The sequence below is a fragment of the Uranotaenia lowii genome, chromosome 2 (genome assembly GCF_029784155.1).
Source record: "Uranotaenia lowii strain MFRU-FL chromosome 2, ASM2978415v1, whole genome shotgun sequence".
Taxonomy (NCBI): domain Eukaryota; kingdom Metazoa; phylum Arthropoda; class Insecta; order Diptera; family Culicidae; genus Uranotaenia; species Uranotaenia lowii.
Window position 1 is genome coordinate 25,528,210 of NC_073692.1, and position 23,749 is coordinate 25,551,958.

Sequence of the window (23,749 nt, forward strand, 5' to 3'; positions counted from 1 at the left end):
AGAATATCTTATTTGTTCTATTTCGTGAGTTTCCCAGCTTTAATCCTATAATATCCCGACATTTTTATTCTGACGCAGTGAAACTATGAACTGATTTATTTTAAAACCAATATTTAAAAACTTTATGGGAAATATGTGAAAAAAAATATGTAGCTTTTTACTATAGTCCGAGAAAATATTTATTAAAATTAACATTAAACTACGAAAAAATTCAATTATTTTTATTCAATTAGCAATCAGAAGCGATACGATTGTACCCTGAACGAAATAATCCTTTCACTTGAGGCCATTTACAAGGTGATACCATCCTTCAGCAACGCCAAATTTCATAAAAGGAAGGCACTCATTAACGAAAAGTCACCTTAAGAAATGCGTGGAAATCCCTGAAAAAATTTCACACATTGGGTGCAAGTCCCATTCGTTGGCGATAAAAGGAATCGTCACACAATCTTTGCAAACTATGCAACTGAGGCGTAAGATTTTTCGCAAGTGAATGGCATTGTAAGCAAAAAAAAACAAAAATGAATCTGCTCTCAATGGTGGTGATAAACATCCGCGTAATGCACACCCAAACTCAACGAGATGAGTGCGCGCACCTTCTCTATCTTTTCAGGGTGAGGGCAATCGAGGGGCTAAAAAGTGGCATCCATTATCAAGATGGTTGAAATTTATTCCCCTGCAGCTGATAACGATCGGCCACCGAGAAAAGCCCTTCTCGGCCGCGGTCTCTCCCTCATTAGGCCGAGCTGGATTGTGCAACATTAATTATTTTCCTTGCTTCAGCTTCAACCCCTTTTGGGTGAAGAACTGAAACAAAACCAAAAAGCAACATAAAATCTTTGGAATTGTTTTACGTTTCGCTGCTCTCATTTATCGCCTCCCCACATATGGGAAAAGGATCAAGTCTTGAGAAAATGCCGCCGAGGATCCCACATGTGGTGTTTGTGAAAAATGTGTAGAAACAATTAAACCCAGAAGCCTCCGAGGCTTTTAAACATGAACAGCTTTGAATTGTTACCTTATTTTAAAGGATAGAGTTACCAATCGATGATGCGTTCTGAACGAACATCGAGAAACAAGAACCGAAACCGCAATCCTTTTCCTGGAAACTTTATTTCGTTGCCCTTCGTGCCTCGAGATGAGTCTGGCTGGGCGTATAAGGAACCTGTTCATATCCGAGCTCAGTCTGCAGCCGAGTGTGTTTCCATTTGCCAAAAAACTCCAAGGAAGAGAAAGGAAAAACGATACCCAAAAGTGTCAAAATTAAATTACAGCACCGTATCATTATAATTCCCTATTTTTTGCTTGGACAAGGGCAATAACAACCAGTTTGGTGGCCAAAATCGTTTGCTGAATGCGAAAAAAAATCTTTTTAAAATTACTACATTGCAAGTAGTTCTTCTGTTCCAGTTGGCTAACAGAGGACTTCAAAGCCAATTTTAAGAAAAAAAAAACATCAGGAAAACAAATTCAACTTGTAAAAGGTGCGTAAATTATTGCACAATTAGGGGAAAGTACGTTTTGGTCAATCGAGAGGGCCGATACGCGGCAGTCATCATCGAAATGCGCACCGGTTGTCAAAAGGAGGAAAAATTCTTCAATTGCCCAAAGTTGAAGACCGATACGACGAAGGTGGTGCAATATTTCTGCAGCTTTTATCACCTCACAACTTACTGAAACGATCCGCGCCAATCATCCTTTCGACGATGGCTAATTGGTGTTTTCCAAGCGCATGCGTTTCGATCGTAATTTATGCTTAATTGTATTACCTATACAGTTTATTCGCTAATTGGGGGTTGTAACCGTTTGTAACCTAAAAATAATGTGTCTCCGAGACTTTTGCAAAACAGACTACATCCCTGGTAAGGGGTTCTCACTAGCTCTCATCGAGAGACGTCAAAACAATCGCCACTCAGGGGTTCGTCCCATTTTACCTCCCATCCCTCTCACTACGCGGCTACTCTCTCCCGAGAGATACCCATGGGCGCGGATGAACAGGCTTTTGTTATCGCGAGGAAGTGTCATCACCCAATCAACGTCGCACACGTCATTTCCATTTGCCGACGTACTTATATATTGGTGTGACGGTCGGATGAACTCTATGTGATTCAAGGTTGCTTAGATTCGGCCTAGCAAGTAAAGGTTTCTTTCTGTCCGTGAACGCCTTAGGGCTATGAAGTGCGCGCCGTGTCCGTAAAGTTAAAAGTTAAAAAGTACAAGTAAGGTCTACAAGTTAAAAGACGTAAAACACGGAAAGTTAAAAGTGGCTAAAAATATAAGTTGTATGTTTGATAGAAATAGTACGTATAAACAAAGTCACGTGTTAAAATGTGTAACTAAAACATATTTTGTGTATCACACAGCTAAAAACGTCGTAAAAGTTTATAATAACAAAATAATAACAAGTTACACCGAATTACGAACGAAAAGCCGTAAAACCACGTGAAATGTTACATAGAAGAAACACTGAAACAGATTAAAAACAAAATACGAAGAAAAAGGTCCAGAGGACCTTTTTCTTCTTGGTTTATTCCCTTCAAGCTTTGCATCGACCTCGACAGGTGGCGGTTGTGGCCAACACAAATAACCACGCTAAATACGGACAGAAAAGTAAGACGCATCGGGTGGACATAACCTCAATCCAGTCTACCTAACAACAACCGCACCAACTCGGACCTGTATCAGCTATTGTTGATTCGACACCGTTTCGGGACGCCGAAATCGGTGAGAATCTACCAGAACAATCAACCGGGTCGATAAGGAAAGCTTCAAAGATCGCAACGCAAACAACTAACCAGAAACCTACACCTGTAAAACCGCAAGTATAAGAGCAAACGTGATGTTGAGTTTAGGGTTATTGTCGCCAATAAATAACCCCGCAGTACTTTGTAAACCCAATATCCTGTGTTAGTACTATTTATTTAGTTGAAGTTGTTTCCACTTTTTGATTTGTTATCGTTAATACTACGTTTTCCCATGCCTCCCCCTGATACGTTCCGAGAAAGAATTTCTACTTTGGTCAGCTATGAAAATTAGTCTCCGAAAAACGGTTGGTGACATGCGAGGTACCACTCGCTTTTTATAACAGGGTTTGTTTGTTACGCTTTTGGACATCTCTATTTTGGGTACCCTTGCAGCACTCAAGAGGGAGTAGCCCGTGGTGATTCCTGATTACGACCCTGAGTCCACAATTCCACTCAATACACCTTTAACCAAAACCACCCACCCACTGAGTTAACCTCGAGTTACAATTTGGCGCCCGCAAAAAAAAAAATACTATCACCAAGGTTACATTTACCCATTCCCCTAGGGAGGGACGAAAAACATTTTGTTTTAAATTTTTGGATCGTTCTCCAACCGATTATTATAAATTAAAAATACATTATTTTCTTATCCTGTTTATTATTAAATTGGCCAGAGTTTCTAATTCTTGGTATATTTATTCATAAATATATTATTTAAAATTAAATAGTTAAAAAAATAAATTAAATTAAAATGGATTCGGAAATTAACGAATTGTATAAAAATATGATGGTGCATCATTTAGATCGAAGTGAGATCATTTATGAGCTTACTATACGAGCAGTAGAATGTTCTGAAAAAGATACAAAAGCAGCATTAATGAGACGGCTCAAAGACCGTCTGAAAGCAGAGAAAATTGGATCCCAAGATATTGATTCCACTCGATGGGATAAAACTATTGATGAAGAAATTCAATTGATTGACCGAGAAATAAAATGTATTGTTGATTATTTAGAACGAAGAATTTACTTTGAAGGTGTTCGGGATACTCTTAAAACCAGATTAGCTCATTATTTCGTTAGATGCACAAGAGCTTTAGAAATCGCTGAAAATGAAAACGATTTAAATGATTTAGACAAATTACAATCCGCAATTCGCGAACCTATAACTTCATTCTTCGCCCCATTTGCTTCACTTCAGAAAACGCAATCAACGCTGATGGCTAATATTGCAAGCTCATTGGCAGAACTGAATCTTTCCAAAAATAGGATATTGAAAAAGAAAAAGTATGGAAAAGAAAAAGAAAATCCGAAAGAATCAGAAAGTAGCGAATATGGGGGTAGCAATAATGATATTGGTAGTCTGGATGAAACTGAAGAAGAAGCCGTTGATCTAAACCCACGTGGTGAGAGATCACGTGCTCAGCCTCGAGTTTTGAAGTCAGTTCGAAACCATCCACGTAAACGTTCGCCAGATTCGGAAAGAGACGAAAGGTATCTCAGGCGTATTTCCCTTAAAACGAAACCCAGCAAATCTCGCCCATATCACGACAGTTCTGATTATCGCGCTTCAAATTCAGATTCTGACTCTGATCCCCGACATTCTCAATCGCGACGACCGCGACGCGTAGATCGATCACCACCACATGTTTACCGTGCGCGTAGAGGCCGACCAGTGTCCGACTGGAACCTCTGGTACGACGGCAAAGACAACGGTCAAGGTCTTATGCGATTTTTACGTGAAGTCGAGTTCACCGCAGAATCCGAAAACATATCACATCGAGAGTTATTCCGATCAGCCATCAATCTATTTCGCGGCCCTGCTAGAGCATGGTTTATGTCAGGCGTCGAAAACGAAGAATTCATTTCCTGGAAACAGTTGACGCGCGAAATCAAAAAGGAATTTCTATCCCCTGATCACGACCACGCCAGTGAAATGCGCGCGATATCCCGAAAACAGGGCCCTAAAGAAAAATTTCAAAATTTCCTTGTCGAGATGCAAAACATTTTCAACGGTTTTACCAAGCACGTGTCAGAGAAACGAAAATTTCAAATCATATTCCGGAATATGCGATCTGATTACCGCGGATACGCGATCGCGTCTAAAATCGACAATCTAGCCGACCTTAAAACCTTCGGACGTCAACTAGATGCCACGTTCTGGTACAAGTTCCAATCCACCGACGACCATCCGCGTACACGTCCTCAAGTTAATGAACTCCGCACCGGAACAAAACCGAAAATTCGTGACGACACGGAAAAATCGTATCAAAAATCGCGTTACTTTTACGGTAATTCAAAACACGAAACCGGAAATGACTACCGAAAACCGAAAAACACTTATAGGGATTCATATAGGAAAGATCAGGAACCATTCCCGAAGAAAAAACCGGTTCTTGATGGTCATGAACTCTTGCTGTCGAAATACTCACCTTTGCCAGACGATATGTGCTACAATTGTAGGCTCAAAGGTCATCACTTCAAAGATTGTGACAGACCTGCGCACATATTTTGTCATCGTTGCGGTTTCATGAATTATGAAACTAAAAATTGCCCCTACTGTGCAAAAAACTCGCACACAACTGCTTGAAAGGGCAAGTAGTTCCTCAATTATCGCAAAATCCCTTACAAAATCCCACCCACGCAATTGATTTGGTCCAACTAGGGTACCAAATCGTTGAACCCACTGATTATGTCCCTTGTAATAACAACGAAGTAAACGAGCTTCTCCTCAATTTGAGAAAAGACAGTCGTCCTTTCGCTAAGGTCACGATTTTCGGGGTGCCCATTATCGGTCTACTCGATAGTGGGGCCAATAGAAGCGTGTTAGGCTCAGGAGCTGAAAAAATGATCCAATCTTGCCGTTTACATATCCATAAAACCACCTTAGATGTCGCTACAGCTAACGGACAAAACTTAGAAGTTTTGGGATACGTGAACGCTCCTTTGAACTTCAACGGTTCGACAAAAATGGTGGATTTGCTGGTCATTCCCTCACTCAAACAGAAACTAATCCTTGGTTCCGATTTCTGGAACGTTTTTGGGATTGTACCTTCGCTTCTCCCCATCTCTGTTGAAGAAGTAGAAAGCTTACAGGACGTTTCACAGTTGTCCCCTGATCAGCAGCTGGAATTAGAAGAAGTGAAAAACCTGTTTAAAGTAGCCGTAGACGATAAACTAGAAGCGACCCCTTTAATTTCCCATCGTATCGAACTCAGCGAAGATGCTAAGAAGAAACCGCCTGTGCGTATCAACCCATATCCGGTTTCACCAAAACGCCAAGCTCAAATCGACACTGAACTCAACAGAATGCTCGAGTGCGGCATCATTGAAAAGTCATACAGTGATTGGTCTCTACGTCTGGTCCCAGTCGACAAGACTGATGGCACTGTTAGACTTTGCATTGATGCCCGCAAGTTAAACGAACTTACCGTTAGAGACTCGTACCCACTTCCACACGCCGACCGAATTCTTAGTCGAATAGGCCCCTGTAGGTTTATCTCCACTATAGATCTGTCAAAGGCATTTTTACAGGTACCATTACATCCAAGATCGAAGAAATACACCGCGTTTTCCGTTTTAGGCCGAGGGTTTTTCCAGTTCCGACGGATGCCATACGGTTTGGTCAACAGCCCGGCGACCCTGGCCCGCCTAATGGACCGAATACTGGGTGGAAGTGAGCTTGAACCGTTCGTGTTCGTTTACCTCGATGATATTATCGTGGTAAGCGACACGTTCGATGATCACGTGGCTCGACTACGAGAAGTAGCTTCTCGCCTGAATATGGCCAACTTGTCCATAAACATCAAGAAATCCAAATTCTGTGTCCATGAAGTGGGATACCTTGGCTACATTCTTTGTCAGCAAGGATTACGACCCAATCCAGAACGAGTTGAGTCAATCGTTAATTACGAGAGACCAAACTCGCTTCGCGCTTTGAGAAGATTTTTAGGGATGTGCAACTACTATCGAAGATTCATAGCTAACTTCAGTGCAGTTGTACAGCCCCTAACAGATCTTCTCAAAGGCAAGCCCAAAGCTATCAAATGGCATGACCTCGCTGAAACAGCATTCGTTACGATAAAGGAACTGTTGATCAGCACCCCTATCTTAACGAATCCTGACTTCAGCAGGCCGTTCTGCATACACTGTGATGCAAGTGATATCGCTATAGCGGGAGTACTGACTCAATTCTACGACAACGGTGAAAAGCCCGTCGCTTTCTTTTCCCAGAAACTAGGGACCACGCAACAACGTTATTGCGCTACAGAAAAGGAAGCTTTAGCAGTCCTCAAGTCCATCGAAAAGTTCCGATGTTATGTTGAGGGTACGAAGTTCACCGTGTACACGGATGCCTCGGCCCTCACATACATCCTTAGAAGCAGCTGGAGAACTTCTTCTAGACTGTGCAGGTGGAGCATTGAGCTGCAACGATATGACATGGAGATCAAGCACCGACGAGGGTCTGACAACGTGGTGCCTGACGCTCTATCTCGTGCAGTCGAAGAGCTCAATACTTCACCTGGACATCCTAGCTGGTATCTGACAATGGTAGCCAAAGTCGAGCAAGAACCTGGAAAACACAAAGATTATCGTTTAGAAAATGGTGTACTTAAAAGATTAATATCATCCAACGAACCCGCTACCGATTACTCTTTTTCGTGGAAAGTCTGCGTTCCGCCGGATCTGCATGAGCAGGTTTTGGTAGAGAACCACGATGATGCCCTACACTTGGGTTATGAAAAAACACTTGCCAAAATAAAAAAGTTGTACTATTGGCCCAAAATGGCACAGTATGTACGTTCATACATCGGAAAATGCATCTTATGCAAAGAATGCAAGCCTGCTAACACCTCCCAACATCCTACCATGGGCAATCAAAGAATTGTCACAAAACCGTTCCAGATAATTGGTATCGATTTCATACAATCCTTACCCAGGAGTAAACAGGGCAACTCCCATCTCTTTGTGGTAATGGATTTGTTCTCAAAGTTTTCCCTTGTGTTTCCTGTTAGGAAGATAGCCACGCCGATAGTGTGTAAACTCCTTGAAGAGAATTGGTTTCGACGCTACTCAACTCCCGAATGTCTTATCTCAGACAACGCATCGACGTTTTTGTCGAAGGAGTTTAAGATTTTCCTCGATAAATACAACGTGCGCCACTGGACTAATGCCCGCCACCACAGCCAGTCAAACCCGGTGGAAAGGCTTAATCGCACAATCAACGCGTGCGTCAGAACATACGTTAGGTCCGACCAAACTCTATGGGACACGCGAATCTCGGAAATTGAACACGCCCTAAACAACACCCCTCACTCCGCCACTGGATTTTCCCCTTATAAAATATTATTTGGTCACGAAATAGTCGATTCTGGCGATCAACATCGCATCGATCGTGATGCTGAGGGAATTTCGGATTCAGTAAGGCAGGAACAACAAAACAGCACTAATCAGTTTATCCACGATATTGTATCTAAAAATATCAAGAAAAATTTTGATAAAAATGCGAAAACATATAATTTACGGTATAAAACCTCTGCTCCGGTGTACGAAGTCGGTCAACAGGTCCTAAAACAAAACTTTCGTCAGTCCTCGGCCGGTGAAAAATACAACGCCAAACTTGGACCGTGCTATAATCCTTGCAAGATCCTTGCTCGGATTGGCACCAGCTCCTATGAGTTAGCTGATCCTTCGGGCAAATCCATTGGGGTCTTCTCCGCAGCCGACTTAAAACCTTGTACCTGAAAAAAAAAGAAGAAAACGAAAACAAATATTATTGCACCTGCTCGGGTCAATAACCGATACATAAAACTTACCCTAAATCGTATCCTGTATTGATTTCCTTCCATCCGTAGGTTTAGCTTCAGCCATCTGCCCAGGAGATGCGAAGAAACGAAATAAGCACAGGAACTAGTATTTCTAATCGCGATAGCACAACACGTTCGGAAATGTTGTAGCACTTCGATCTATAAAGAAAATTATCCGCTCGCACCTGGTGATTTTGGCCTAATTTTGCACCTTTCCAGGTATTTCCTCCCCGCAGTTTTAGCTGAAAAGAAAAGAGAGATAGAAAAACGTTAGAATAGTACTAAAATCTGCCCATATTAGCGCTTTTGAGGACTTATTTTTGCGAAAATAAGGTGAAAAACTTACCAAAATTGCACCATCCATCTGAGCCATTGTTTACATTGAAAGCTTTCGAAATTTTTATAATCGCTGACGTATCGCGTGAGTGAACGTCACTCAATGAGTTCCATTGAGGTAATTTGAGGCTGTTCCAATCACATGCTGATTGAGAAATAGGCTATTCGAGAATATCAAAGATCCAAATAAAATATTAATAATTCCAATATTTCACAATGAAATAGAAAAACAAATGTTTGCGTTCATCTCTTTGATCACAAAATGAATGATTTTCATTCATTTTGAGAAGGGACGATGGGGTAATGTAACCGTTTGTAACCTAAAAATAATGTGTCTCCGACACTTTTGCAAAACAGACTACATCCCTGGTAAGGGGTTCTCACTAGCTCTCATCGAGAGACGTCAAAACAATCGCCACTCAGGGGTTCGTCCCATTTTACCTCCCATCCCTCTCACTACGCGGCTACTCTCTCCCGAGAGATACCCATGGGCGCGGATGAACAGGCTTTTGTTATCGCGAGGAAGTGTCATCACCCAATCAACGTCGCACACGTCATTTCCATTTGCCGACGTACTTATATATTGGTGTGACGGTCGGATGAACTCTATGTGATTCAAGGTTGCTTAGATTCGGCCTAGCAAGTAAAGGTTTCTTTCTGTCCGTGAACGCCTTAGGGCTATGAAGTGCGCGCCGTGTCCGTAAAGTTAAAAGTTAAAAAGTACAAGTAAGGTCTACAAGTTAAAAGACGTAAAACACGGAAAGTTAAAAGTGGCTAAAAATATAAGTTGTATGTTTGATAGAAATAGTACGTATAAACAAAGTCACGTGTTAAAATGTGTAACTAAAACATATTTTGTGTATCACACAGCTAAAAACGTCGTAAAAGTTTATAATAACAAAATAATAACAAGTTACACCGAATTACGAACGAAAAGCCGTAAAACCACGTGAAATGTTACATAGAAGAAACACTGAAACAGATTAAAAACAAAATACGAAGAAAAAGGTCCAGAGGACCTTTTTCTTCTTGGTTTATTCCCTTCAAGCTTTGCATCGACCTCGACAGGTGGCGGTTGTGGCCAACACAAATAACCACGCTAAATACGGACAGAAAAGTAAGACGCATCGGGTGGACATAACCTCAATCCAGTCTACCTAACAACAACCGCACCAACTCGGACCTGTATCAGCTATTGTTGATTCGACACCGTTTCGGGACGCCGAAATCGGTGAGAATCTACCAGAACAATCAACCGGGTCGATAAGGAAAGCTTCAAAGATCGCAACGCAAACAACTAACCAGAAACCTACACCTGTAAAACCGCAAGTATAAGAGCAAACGTGATGTTGAGTTTAGGGTTATTGTCGCCAATAAATAACCCCGCAGTACTTTGTAAACCCAATATCCTGTGTTAGTACTATTTATTTAGTTGAAGTTGTTTCCACTTTTTGATTTGTTATCGTTAATACTACGTTTTCCCATGCCTCCCCCTGATACGTTCCGAGAAAGAATTTCTACTTTGGTCAGCTATGAAAATTAGTCTCCGAAAAACGGTTGGTGACATGCGAGGTACCACTCGCTTTTTATAACAGGGTTTGTTTGTTACGCTTTTGGACATCTCTATTTTGGGTACCCTTGCAGCACTCAAGAGGGAGTAGCCCGTGGTGATTCCTGATTACGACCCTGAGTCCACAATTCCACTCAATACACCTTTAACCAAAACCACCCACCCACTGAGTTAACCTCGAGTTACAGGGTAATTGAGGATTTTATTATCTTCAAATACAGTCGAGGTGGCAGTTTAATGCCTGGTTTAGTGGACACGTAATGAAATAAATCTGTGTATTCACCCATAGAAGAGGTTGCAAAAATCCAATGCCTATTTAGCAAATCTCTGTGCCGATAATGCGCTGAAATGTGCACTGTGCCGAAGATGATATGTTTGAAAAACCGTAACTGGCATAAGGACTCGGCTCCCAACTAAAATTATGCATGACCACTACATTGAAGCGAAACAAGAAAAACATTTTATGGGATTTCCTTCCTATTGGATAATAAATCCCAGAAAATAAAAATATAAAATACAGCGCCCGTAGGAGAGTCGAACTCAAATCACCAACTAGATCGTCTTGCCAGTCCGACATCCTAACCAGTGTACTATTTGAGCTTCATACAGGACGAGGGATATTTGTCATAGGCTTTCTGCCGCCGAACAATCACAAAAAAACGCACGACGGCGGCTTCCCGGCGTTTGGCCGCCTTTCAAGGTAGTCCTTTGTCTTGTGATGGTAACGGGAAAGGGAACGGGAGTGAAGGCAAAGGGAAACCCATTGAATGAGAACTGTGCTTTGCTTACTGCCTGCTATTACATACACACGATACATATACACAGCTGCTAAAGCCGGGCAGCTTTGCCGGTGAATTAAAGGAATGTTTTTGTTGTTGCTTTTGCTACATTCACACGCACAGTGCTCGGTTCGCTGGCTGCCTGGTGTTGGCCGGTATTTGTTTCCATCCTTCTTCGTCTTATGATGCGATAGGGAGGGACGTGAAATCGTTTTTATTTTGTTTCTTTCAGACATACGCAATTCGGTTGACTTGGGAGGTTAATGCCGGTGGGAGCAAATCGAATCAGCACCGGTCGCGCTATCTTCTTGTACCAATGATGCTATGTAATTGACTACACGCCATTGGCACAGAGGCTGTATTTTGGGTGTGTGTATGCAGTGAAAGCAACAACAAAAAAAACATTCCATCAATTCAATTCGCCGGCAAACAACCACGGCTAAGCTGTGCGTGTGTATGTAGCAAAAGCAACAAGAATATATTCCTTCAATTCACCGGCCAAGCTGCCCGGCTTTAGCAGCTGTGTATATGTAGCGTGTGTATGTAATAGCAGGCAGTAAGCAAAGCACAGTTCTCATTCAATGGGTTTCCCGTTTCCTCCACTCCCGTTCCCTTTCCCGTTTCCATCGCAAGACAAATGAATACCTTGAAAGGAGGCCAAACGCCGGGAAGCCACTGTCGTGCGTTTCTTTTGTGATTGATCGGTGGCAGAATGCCTACGACAAATATCCCTCTTCCTGCATGAAGTTCAAATAGTACACTAGTTCAGATGTCGGTCTGGCAAGACCATTTGGTTAGTGATGTGAGTTCGATTCTCCCTACGGGCGCTGTGGTTTATATTTTTATTTTCTTGTTTCTGGGATGAATTATCCAATAGGAACGAAATCCCATAAAATGTTTTTCTTGTTTTGCTTGAATGTAGTGGTCATGCATCATTTTAGTTGGGAGCCGAGTCCTTATGCCAGTTACGGTTTTTCAAACATATCATCTTCGGCACAGTGCACATTTCAGCGCATTATCGGCACAGAGATGTGCTAAATAGGCATTGGATTTCTGCAACCTCTTCTATGGGTGTAGTGAATCTATATGTAAGAGAAGCGTTGTCTGAAACAGAATTTTCCAATCGATACAAAAGAACTGTCAAAATCGATTCCAATCAATCCGAGCTTTTGTCGTGTAGCTCAGCCAAGGAGAGTATTGTAGTTGCTTTTGTGGTTCAAGCAAATAATTTTAAAACTCTTCATATGAATTTTTGGATAAGGGAAATTTTTATCACTGCTTTAGTGGTTCGTGATCGAAGTTAAAAAACTATGTGTCTGTTAACAAAATTCAAGTCATTCTTACCGTTTATCGCGATCCACCGATATCATCAAATTCATTTTTGTTTTGTCGGATTTACTGAGCGTTCACTTTGGAGCTTGAACATTGAGCAACAAAACCGTGCTGAGGATTTTTTTGTCCAAGCTTTCGGCGATGTGGCCAGATATTTTATTTTAAGAGGGATTAGATGTCGCTTCTCTTATGTGCAGGTTCACTAGTCACCACTATCCAAAACATACTCGGTAAGTCAATTAATGTTTTTCTTGTCTCCTCATTGGTGTTTTAATTTTTTACTGAATATTTTCAGCAACACATCAAGATTCTCACCCAAAAAATCAAAAAGAAAAAGGAATAGCTTTGGATGGCTATGTGAGCGAATGAAAAATCGAACCAGAAACCAAGCAGCCGGAAATGTGACGAAGGTGGAAATGCCAATAATAAATCTGGAAAATTGGCGGAATAGCTATGGATGGCTATGTGAGCGAATGAAAAATCGAACCAGAAACCAAGCAGCCGGAAATGTGACGAAGGTGGAAATGCCAATAATAAATCTGGAAAATTGGGACGATAATCATGACGACACCAAAATTTATAAATAAAATAAAATTTTTAAATCGAACGTTTTAATTTTTATTTATTTTGAAATCCCTATGGCGATCGGCCTAAAATTAGCCGAAAAAAACAGGCCAAATTTGGTCTGAAAACGGTCCGATTTTGGTTGGAAAACTGTCAGATTTCGGTTGGAAAACTGTCATATTTCGGTTGGAAAACGGTCAGATTTCGGTTGAAAAACGTTCAGATTTCGGTTGGAAAACTGACCGATTTTGGGTTGAAAACGACCCGGTTGTTTTGACAGCTCACTCGCAAAAACTTATCGTCATCAAAATTGTGTCACCCGGGCACTGAATTAGTCCAAATTTAGATGGATTTCTAGTCGGTTTTCGGACCGATTCACGGGTTGAACGGACCAAAACCCGACCGTTTTTGGTCCGATTTTTCGATCCGGGTTATTGCCGATGATCGAGCAGCATGATGGAACCGTCATATTTTGGTCCGATCTGGCATCATGTCATTACGCCAAAGACATACTAGGGTTGTAAAAAAGCCAAAACGTTTGATTTGTGCTTAAAAACTTGAATCTCCCAAATTGCCCCGAGGCTTTGACCAAAGCAAAGCTACGAAAAAACATAAAAAAAACAGCTGATAACTTTATGAAATTAAGTAGCGGCTTTATCGGTGAAGGTTAAAGAGTTGAAATGAAAGACGGATAGAATATCAGAAGAAAATTCTAAGGTGGTGAAAAGAGCGAAAAGCATTTGAAATAGAAGCTCGACCACAGCTGATAACATGGGAAAATTTAAAAAGGATTGGTAAAAAGTGGTGAAAATGATGGGTAATGCTACTGTGCAGAAGCTTATGAGTCATGTTTGAGGAAAAATGGCTAGTCTGGCTTATGATTAAAGATTTTCAACAAATAAGACTACGCTGTTTGGTAGGACACAAATAATGATACAGTGTGCCAAATAAAATAATTAAAATTTAACAAAACAATTTTTATTTTATTTTGAGAATGTGCTTAAAATTTCAGGAACAGTCTGCATTCATGGTTATACCACTTTTGAGGCTTGTGATATAGCTCAGTTGGCAAGTCTGATGTCTCCTGAGCCGATGTCCGCGAGTTTGAGCCCAAGAGCAAACATCGAACACAGTTGTACCGGACTATATTCGAAACAAAAAAAAATGGTTTAACCACTGACCATAGTTAAACGTTTTTATTGGTGACCTTTAACTGCACTTTTAATTTTTAATATTTTTTTTAGCTCACAGATACGTTCTTAGTATGATTAATTTTGTTTTTCGAAATAATTATTGAAAAACTCATTCAATATTATAAGATTTTTCCGAAAATTTTGTATATTTGACCACATTGCTGTATGAAATTTGTGTTCCAGTTGGATTACAAAGCTTAAAATTTGGTGCATTACTGCGGTGACATACTTAATATGTCTTGCGTTTTTCTTGCGGTCAAATGAAGGGACATTTTTATAGTCCATGCATAAACATACAGAAGATTGCAACCAAGGTTGCCGAAATCACAGAAAAGTCTGTATCTTCACAAAATTTTGAGCAAATTTTCATCACAGAATCTGCGTCACAGAACACAGAATTTTGAAATTATCACAGATGTCACAGAATTTCTAAAGTTTGAATGGATTTCCGAATCATATTTTTTTTAGCAGTATCAAATTTAGATTTCTTACTTTGGATCACAAAAAGTGTAATAAGATTGGTTATGGTAATTTATTTTGACTAACTAAAATGTGAAAAAAATCCAATTTTTCATGAATTTTCTATGAACTTTATGGAAATAGCATCAAAGAAATCCATCACAGATTTTTCGGGTGAAATCACAGAAAGCCAGAATTATTTTTCTCAAAAACACACATTAATTTTTCAGAAACCTTGCTTGCAACACATTTCAACTCCTAAGGCATTTAAAAGTGGATTTATATTGATCGGTTAATATTGTATAATTTTTGTAATTTTCAAGTTGATCATAAAATTGTTGAAAAATAGTTGTTTTGTCGATAGGAGAACTTTTTTATGTTCCGCTGCCATCACGGAAGATAATCGGTCTGGGGTGTCCCAAGAGAGGGATACGTGTGGTGTACACCTATAGAACGAAGTTTTTGGACCCATCCTGATGACCTGATAAGCCCCCATTTTTTCCTGGTTTTTGGAAATAAGCCTGATTATGCCTGATTTCGCCTGATCTTTTAATTTTCACGGAAAATTATATGTTTCATTAAGCAAAATGATTTATAAGGAGTGTATTCGAACCAACATGGCAATATTGGGACAGCCGGCTCTGGTCCGTAAAATTCCATTTCCGATCCAGCTCTGGCAAGTTCGTCAGCGAGTGTAATCGAAGTTCTGGCTGCAATTCTAGCAAGTTTTTCCGAATTTGTCAAATTTGACTCAAATTTTTTGCGAAAAAGTTGTGTTTGAAAAATCGTTGTTATGTTACAGGTATAGCAATTCAACCAAAATTTTAAGTCTCAGTCAATCACAAACAGCGTATGTTACTTTGCTTCGTTATTATTTAATTATTTTTATTCATGCTGAAATTCGAAATTGTATATTTTTTGAATAAATACACAGGTCGTGTTTTTCAAACTGCTTCAAAGTGATAATTTTTCTTATTTTATACAAAATATATGTATACATGACAGTCTAGTTTTTAGATTTTTTAACTATTGAAACGAGATTTTTGTATTTTTGGTTTTTTACTAACGTTTCTGTACACACAGGAGTTTCCCAAAAATTATTGTTTTTTTCGTGTCATGGATATTTTTTGTCGATATTTTATTTTACATAATTCAACTTTCCAAGTGCTGATTTGTGAAAAGGCTCTCATTTATTTTCTCCAATAACGCCCACTTGCATTATTTATACAGCTTAACTATACCCGGGAGCTTGAGTTTCAATAACGCAGCAGAGCTCACTTAAAAACAGGGCTCTCCAAAAAGGCAAACGACGACTGAGTCCAAAATAAGCCATGTTATCCTGGAGGTATTGCACGATTCCGGTCGTTAAAAACCATTTCATTCAACAGCCTTATTTTATTATTTCTTATCACTTCTGGAAACCTTTCCATGGGCCCATTGTTTTCGTGTTCAGTCTGCTGTTGAAATTACCTAAATCGTAGGCGTTTCAATGACACAAATGGATCGAGGAAGGGTTTCGTTTATGAATGTAATTGCCTATCTCAGACCCTTTTTCCGTTTTTCTGCAGCCCTCCCGCACGTTGGTGCATCTAAAAATCAAACATTATTAATGATACCATAAATAAATGCAAATTCGTGGCATTTATCCACCGATATGCCACGCTTCGAGGCAACACTGGCAAACAAATCAAGCCACATTAAATTTAATAATCCATACCAGAAGATAATCGCTTCTGCTCGAGTTTTGCGGCTCAACGTATGCCCGGGATAACTCATGAGTCCAGAAATAAAAGAGGAAAAATTGCCAACGGTTCCCCTAAAAGAAGTCATGCAAAATTTTCCCAAACACCATAATTGCCGAAATTCACACACAAATTCGGGCAAAAAACCTTAAAATTTCCTGGTGATGTGCCGAAAGTAACCAGAAGCCCGCCGTAAATTATCACCCCTGATACAAATCTTCAGAATGTGCCGCACAACTAGCTGCCATCAATGAACCGAAAAGCCAAAAAACACGGTAAGAAGACCCCCGCTTTTTTCCTCCTCGATCCGGAGATAATCGAAAATTTAATGTTGCACCATTAACAGTAACAAGGTAAGTCACGAAATTGCGTTCGATCAAAAAATGGCCATTAATACGCACCTTTTTCTTCTTGAAGGTTCCGTTAAGGTCTGGAGCATCGGGGAGATGCGCTCCATTGCTCGGGCCCAAGCCATCTTCTGAGAGTGCAAATCTGATCGGAACATGCAATCGAAGTATATAATCAATGCTGATGATAATATTCGGATGCAGTCCCCGATCGCTTAGTCTTCCATTTGCAATGATTTCAGTTTTGATAAGTTCAATTAAGGGGCTGTTCACTAATTACGTAAGCACTTAGGGGGGGGTGGGGGGGTTTCACATTTGCTTACGATCTCTTACTAGGGGGTAGGGGGGGTTTCCAAAAATCTTACGTAAGTAATATCACATTAAAAATTCATCACAGCCACACTGCCGTTCTACGCAAGAATGTCCCATGTGACTTTTGGGTCATTTTCACTTTTTTGCTGGAAACTGCTTATTATGGTGTTATCTAACGAGCCTATAATAAACAAAGAGACGAAATGTCACGATTGGAATTTTTGATTTTCTGTCAGTGTCATTCCAATCGAGCAAAACCAAGCAATCTTGAAGGCAGCCCTACAGTAAGGTTTCGAGCTCAATAATTCAAAAGGGATCAGATTGCGCCTCTTTGTTTGCTATAGTTTCTTTAGTGTTATCTTTCGAATACAAACACAAAAAAGTATACTTTGTTCTGAACATCTACGAAATTTTCATCTAGGCGGTTGTCTCTATGTTGATGTTTCTACGCAAGAATGTCCCACTGAGAAAAACTCTTAAAAAACCACTGGACTGTAACAGAATTCCTCAAAAATCGCTCTAAATAGTGACACATTGTACTGTAATGTTGAACGTTAAATGTATTTTTTTATGAATGATAGTCGCAGGGATGGACAAGGGAGAAAGCTTTTTCTCCACTTCCGGTTCAGATCCATCATTTTGTCTTATTTTTGATTCCTCATAATAAGCATATTTTCGGATACTTATAGTATTTTTTGGCCTACGTTATCGAAGCTCCAGAATGTGTTATCCAAATGAGCTCGATCATCCCGGCTAATATGGTTATGGCAATGTTTCCGATGCGATGCGTTTTAATCGATGCGCAATATTGCGCTTCCGTGTAGAATCTTCCTTGATTATTTCTTTTATGGTTCTAAAAAAAGTTAAAAAAAAAACGTGAAACGGATTCATTCGGATCATCCTTAAACTTAGAAAAACCATTTTAAGAACCTTTCTGATCCAATTCTGATTTCGGTGTCATTGAATCCGAAGAAATCGTCATTACTGTCTGTCAATGTTCTCTAAACTTTACTCCAAACCGTAAACCTTGAGCATCAATAATGTACTCATCTTATCTATAATTTTGAACGCTCAATTATAATTTTTTTCCGGAAAACTTTAAAATCCTTCAGGTTACCGCACAATAACAAAGAAGAAAAAAGAGCTCGTGTGACAGTTTTTCCATAGAAACAAAAAAACACACACTCATATTCTACGCAAAAGTGTCACACGAAGCGTTTTTTACGATTATCTTCTGCTTTAAGGAAAAAATCAAAAAGTAAGTATAGATTCCAATGTAAATTGACCAACTAAAAAAACAATATGCATGAAAGGTGCGGAAGAGCCATAAATTTAACGAAAATCGGAAAAAAACAGATCAAAATTTCAATCGCGTTTTTCTCGCTTGCTCGTTTTTCCACATGGGACAATCTTGCGTAGAAGGGCAGCACAGCCATACGAAACCATATTACTCAGGTTTTATTTTACTCACTACCTATTTGTTGGTTAATTTTGATGTTGTGTTATTTATCTTTTAATGTCTTTGAATAAATAAAAAAATGCAGGTTCTATAAAATTTATAGAGAATCAATTCAAACCAAATACTCTTAATCACATTATTAAAAAAGATCGTCGCTTTTCGCTTTTCATAATAACAATCTTTTCAATTGAGAAATTTATAGAAACAACAAGGAAAATGGCGCGTTGTCACAGCACAATTTGAATCCATCATATTTCGAAAATGACTCCATTTAGAAAAAAAAAACAGTTTTTTCAGTGATAGACACTACCAATTCTAAATTTATTGAAAATTATTGTTACCCCAAACATGTCTTGATCAATGTTTTCTTTAATCTTTATGAACTTTCATCTGTTGTTTTGTATAGATTGTGCTTTTCAAATACAGTTTTTTGATTTTACTTAAAACGTGCTTTGCTTTGAAGTATGTATGTCACATTTTTAATATTTTCAAGCTATTTTTGAAAAAAAACGTGTCTATTTCTCTAACACGAATGCCATAATGCTGGTAAAGTGTCAAAAAAACCTAAAAAAAAGTGTCAATTTCTCAAAGAATAAAAAACGTAAGATCTTACTAGGGGGGGAGGGGGGGTTTTGAAAAATCTTACTTTGTCTTACAAGGGGGGGAGGGAGGGTTGAAAATTTCCAAAATCGTGCTTACGTAATTAGTGAACGGCCCCTAAGACCTTGCCGTGGAAGTTATGTCACTATAAGACCTGTAACGATACAATTGGTTTTCATTATGTTTGGATGGTTCTTTCAGTAAAATGTCGAATTTGATTATCCGTTGCAAAAAGCTTCAACGATTATCTGGTCTCGGTCAGCATTCTCATAATTGATTTTTTGTCACACTGATCAGGTTCATTCACTTTTTAAACAGCCTTCAATTGGACAAATATAATCCCGATTTTTTTGGTGAGTGGATATTTTTCTCTCCCACCTTCTAACAAATTTCAAAACGAAGCCCCATTGAAGCCAATGTTACGTATCCACAAGCATTTTTCGGTGATTGATTTCATCCCGGGGAGAGACACTTTATCTCACTATTTTTATCTCAGGTTTGCTATTTTTCGTTCCATTCCAGCCGCCCTCTACTCAATCTCTAACTGTCTTGAATGGTTTATAATGATTTATTATTTCATTAGGGGCACTTTGTCGCCTTTTCTATGTCAGGTTTCTTTCTGTTGAGAAATGTTTTTCATTCAGTAAAAAATCTTACTTCAAGGATTCATTCACCGATTTTGACGAAAACTAACACATTTTTGGAGGTTTTTTTTCTCTACTCAAAAAATAAGATAAATGATATTTAGCTTCTTGTGTTACGAGACTTTATGCTTTCGCTGCTTTGAAGATGAATGATCGTTTATTAAGTTTGCAAGGTTGGTGTCAGGGAACCGTTATTTGAAACATTATTACCCAGGTCAAATGAAATCTGTTTCATTCATTTAATTCGGGCTTTATTTTTACTTAAGTAAATTATATTTGGACAGAACATTCTATAACAAAAATCTACCGAGACATCCTCAGACACTTAATGATAATGACAACTAAATACCTACATGACCCTCAGTGAACTAATTTCGGTACTTAAGGAAAGTGAATTCCTCGAGGGCAAATTGTTGCTAAAAACTGGTCGCTGCCGCAAGTTATTGCTACGTAAAATTGTCAGTGAAGATGTCAGTAAAAAGACAAACACGAACACGTGTATACCGAAAATATCAATCCCCGCAACAGACGCAGCAAAATAAATTTCAAGTACGTCACACGGTGTCTTTTTTTTAACCTTTAAAAAAATATCGACAACTCTAAAAATTTGCCACATTATATAGAAGACTCTCTCCTATTCCAGGCCCTTTTCAAGAAAATAATGGATCGGGGGGTCCAGAAAAACAATTTTTTCGAAGATTTGCCAACAAAATACACTAGCAAAATATTAAATATTGTAGAACTTTTCAACTATTTTCACTCAATTCAGGACTGCATTCTGTTTTGAATAGAAATGATCATAGAAATACCACTTTTATAACCAGGCCCTAGGTATTTTAATATGTTAAATTTCTTAACGCTGGAGGAAAATTTCTTAAAAACCTTTGGAATGCTTGAAAATGCCTAAAAATGCAGTTATCTATTCAAATAGTTGTAGAAGCATTTCTTATGTCTAAAAATTTACTTTGTAAAAGTGTATAACCTTTATAAAGTAAATTTTAAGATGAGTTTTGTAGGAAAACAAAGTGGTACTATTCTTACTTTGCACCCTATTTACATATTTTTGGTCCTCAACGCCAATTGCTTCATCAAAAAAAAGTAATCTTCTGATTTATTTATCCGTTGAATAGTCTAAAACAATCTGTAGAAGAAAATTTTGATGATTTTCAATCATTCATATTTTTACAAGCAAACTCATAGTGGTACTATTCTTATTTCGCTCACTGTAGGAAAGTCTATCCGATTGAACTCAATTCGAGGTTATCTCTCGACTTGTGGCCATCAGTTCAGTTCGGTTCGTTGGTTCTCTAAGACAAAATTTGTATTGTAGATTTGTAAGTTTATCCTGATAACCTAATAGGCATTCGTTTTTCCCTGACCTTTGGACGGAGAGAGCTGTAACAATTACGTTGTATATTTTCACTGAATTCTGTAAAATTAGGGAAAACTAGATGATTCAAAAAGCAGAATTATGTATCTACTTTGAATAGAAAAATTGACTTTTTTGCTTGGAAACTGGAAACAGCAAATTTCCAAGAAATTCAAGTTGCTGGAAAAAATGTTGAAATCGCAGGTTTCAGTGGTGGAATAGAGTTATCTTTATTCATGTTTCGTCTATGAGGTCATTAGATTACAACTACACTGAGGTTTTTTTTACGCGGTATTTCGTCCCGCGTAAAAATAAAACCGCGTAAAAAAAACCGCGTTAATTTGAAAATCCGCGTAAAAAAAAACCGCGTTGATTCGAAAATCCGCGTAAAAAAAACCTCGTTAATTCGAAAATCCACGTAAAAAAACCCCGAAATTCCAAAATCCACGTAAAAAATCCATCCAGCACGTTACTAAAAAAACGCGTAAGAATCATGATTATTTAAAAATTTACGTACAATGATAGTTTATTTTTAAGATAAAAAACAAAATCAATTAGATTAATAGAATAGTAGAATATAGTGAGGCTTATTTGACAGTGTGGAATTCAGATCGTCTCATGTCTCAGGTCTCATGTTCCATGTCTCAGGTCTTAGGTCTCATGTCTCAGGTCTCATGTTCCATGTCTCAGGTCTTAGGTCTCATGTCTCAGGTCTTATGTTCCATGTCTCAGGTCTCTGGTCTCATGTCTCATGTCTCAGGTTTCAGGTCTCATGTCTCATGTCTCAGGTCTCAGGTCTCATGTCTCTTGTCTCAGGTCTCATGTCTCATGTCTCAGGTCTCATGTCTCATGTCTCATGGCTCATGTCTCATGTCTCATGTCTCAGGTGTCATGTCTCAGGTCTCATGTCTCATGTCTCAGGTCTCATGTCTCAGGTCTCATGTCTCATGTCTCATGTCTCATGTCTCAGATCTCGAGTCTCATATTTCAGGTCTCAGGTCACAGATCTCATGTATCACGTTCTTAGTCTCAGAGCTAAGATTTTCCCAACTACAAAAAGATTCTAAGTGTTTTCCTTTGAAAAAGTCTTAGAATGTTTTCTCTGAAAAACCGCGTTAATTCGAAAATCCGCGTAAAAAAAAACCGCGTTAATTCGAAAATCCGCGTAAAAAAAAACCGCGTTAATTGGAAAATCCGCGTAAAAAAGCCGCGTAAAAAAAACCGTGTAAAAAAAAACCGCGTAAAAAAAACCTCAGTGTATATTAATTAGCGATAGCTAATTGTCCCTTCCACATCTTATATTCGCTAACCGAGAAAGTACTCGTTTCTCAATGAGTACTTTGGTATTCTTACCCAGAATATCTGGCAGCACTGTTGTGCTACCACGAACCCAATTTGTGTTGTCTCGCTTAACCGTGTGATGATGTAACGTTTGTACTGTCATCATCATCACCATCCTATTGTTCTCTGCCATCATCAAGTGCGAATTGGACATAGAGAACAGAACCAAAACAAACTGTTCTGGTTCTTCGATGGCTGTTGCTGCCGATCCACAACCGGGAGAAAAACGTAAGTTTCAACAAAAAATCGGCAAATTCAATTGCTAGAAATCGGAAAATTTGGTTTTTTGAACAACCAAAAATTGTTGGATTCTATATTAGAACTTTCATTTTGATTTCAATATTCAACACTCATGATTCTCAAACTATGTTGAAAAATAGGAAGAGGTTAGTTTTCAATTTTTGATAGCGACATTTATTGAAATTCAACATTAAAATCAAATAATATCGAACAGTGAAAATTCCGTACTGCGTCATATCTTGGGTATCATCTTCTAGCCGAAAAAAATGTTTTATTCTACAATATTCTTACCTTTTCTAGGAATTATCACTTCATTTGATAGCTCCATCGCTTAATAATATTATTACAACGCAATAGTTCTTCAAAGAGAATGTTACAATGCAATTTCAATTACAAGAAAAAAACAAAAAAAATCAGATCAAATGCTCTTTTTTCAGAAATTCCGATCCAGTTCAGGAAAAATAAACACAATGGAGAATGTTTGCTGGTTTAGATCAATTTAGTTCGTTATGCAGAATGCGTTCTTCGTTAAGCAGCTAGGAATGCTAGGAATCGGGGTAAAAATTTACTGGAAAACTGATATATTTTTTACATTTTTTCAGATCGCTTCCAACGTTCACAGTGTATTGCTTATGCATTTTCAAACATTCATGCCAAATTTGAGGCTTATTGAAAAGAAGTTGGTTTACGCGATACAGGCTTTTGGAAAAGTTTTCTGGACAGTTTCAGAAAATGTTTTCAAGCGATGCCCATCTAATCTTTATTATTTGTGTACTGAGCTAAGAGTTTTTTTAAATATCAAATATGTACCTTAGCATATAAATATTTTGACTCAATCCTTTTACAGATGAATTCTGTTAATCAACATTTTTTCATTGATGTAGGTAAACATAACAATTGAACGACTAGAGCCA

At 38.7% G+C, this 23,749-nt stretch overlaps 2 long non-coding RNA genes across 2 annotated transcripts; both read left to right on the forward strand.

Moving 5' to 3' along the window:
• The first annotated feature begins 1,880 nt into the window (after positions 1-1,880).
• On the forward strand, positions 1,881-2,898 carry LOC129748943 (uncharacterized). The gene is made up of 3 exons (XR_008737877.1): positions 1,881-2,300; positions 2,364-2,501; positions 2,542-2,898. It is a non-coding gene; the product is annotated as an uncharacterized LOC129748943 (long non-coding RNA).
• A 6,170-nt stretch (positions 2,899-9,068) lies between these two features.
• Positions 9,069-10,289, forward strand: LOC129748863 (uncharacterized). Its single transcript, XR_008737853.1, has 3 exons — positions 9,069-9,691; positions 9,755-9,892; positions 9,933-10,289. It is a non-coding gene; the product is annotated as an uncharacterized LOC129748863 (long non-coding RNA).
• The last annotated feature ends 13,460 nt before the right edge of the window (positions 10,290-23,749 follow it).